Raw genomic sequence first — 866 nt, 5'->3', positions numbered from 1 at the left:
TGAGTGTGACTGCCCTTGTGCCCCTCCAAATGGTTGTGCAAACTCAAATACGAGGAGGTTGGCACACACTCTAGCATCTCGCACCTGACTTATATCTTCGCGTTTGAACCTTAGCAAGATTTCCTCAAAAATCGGTGCATTGTGATCCACATTGGATTCTTTTCTTCATAATTGCTTTCACAACCCTACCTGCATAAAAGTAACATAAAAACACACATATTAATGTGAAAAGCTGAGAAAAGTAATGCTCAATATAAGGAAAGAATGCTTCGCATTCATATCACATAAGCACTTATCACTGCATCGATCTCATAAAGTCCGACTACCTTCTTTCTGTCCTGTATATTCCACTGATAACTGTTCATAGCCATTTTTTCAATGAGATGTGGGGCTTCTTCGGGGATCTTGCTTCCTAAGGTACCTCCTACTGCAGTATCAAGTAATTGATTTGTGCTTGAGTTCAGCCTACTGTAGAAAGTTTGGATAATCATTCACTCGGGGAACCCATGCTGAGGACATTTCCGTAGGAGATCCTTAAACCTATCCCATCTATGAAAAGGAGACTCCAATTCCGTTTGCACAAAAGAAGATATTTCATTCTTGAGCTTCGCAGATTTTTCGGGAGGAAAATATCGGGCAAGAAAAGCTTCTACGATCTCCTCCCAAGTAGTGATCGATACTCTATGGAATAAATGTAGCCATTGGTTTGCTCTCCCCTTCAAGAAAAATGGGAAGGCTCTCAACTTTATGGCATCATCCGTGACTCCATTAATCTTGAGCATGTCGCACGCCTCCAAGAAATTCTCAGTGTGGTTCTTCGGATCCCTATCGGCTAACCCATTAAACTATGCTGACTGCTGTTGCAT

The 866-nt window shown here is 41.8% G+C and overlaps 1 non-coding gene across 1 annotated transcript; it reads left to right on the top strand.

Moving 5' to 3' along the window:
• Nucleotides 1–501: 501 nt before the first annotated feature.
• On the top strand, nucleotides 502–608 carry LOC120276624. Its single transcript, XR_005541335.1, has one exon. It is a non-coding gene; the product is annotated as a small nucleolar RNA R71 (small nucleolar RNA).
• The last annotated feature ends 258 nt before the right edge of the window (nucleotides 609–866 follow it).

This window comes from Dioscorea cayenensis, chromosome 14, assembly GCF_009730915.1.
Source record: "Dioscorea cayenensis subsp. rotundata cultivar TDr96_F1 chromosome 14, TDr96_F1_v2_PseudoChromosome.rev07_lg8_w22 25.fasta, whole genome shotgun sequence".
In the NCBI taxonomy this organism is placed as follows: domain Eukaryota; kingdom Viridiplantae; phylum Streptophyta; class Magnoliopsida; order Dioscoreales; family Dioscoreaceae; genus Dioscorea; species Dioscorea cayenensis.
Note: the sequence above shows the minus strand (reverse complement) of the source record. Positions and strands in the feature narration are given on the sequence as shown.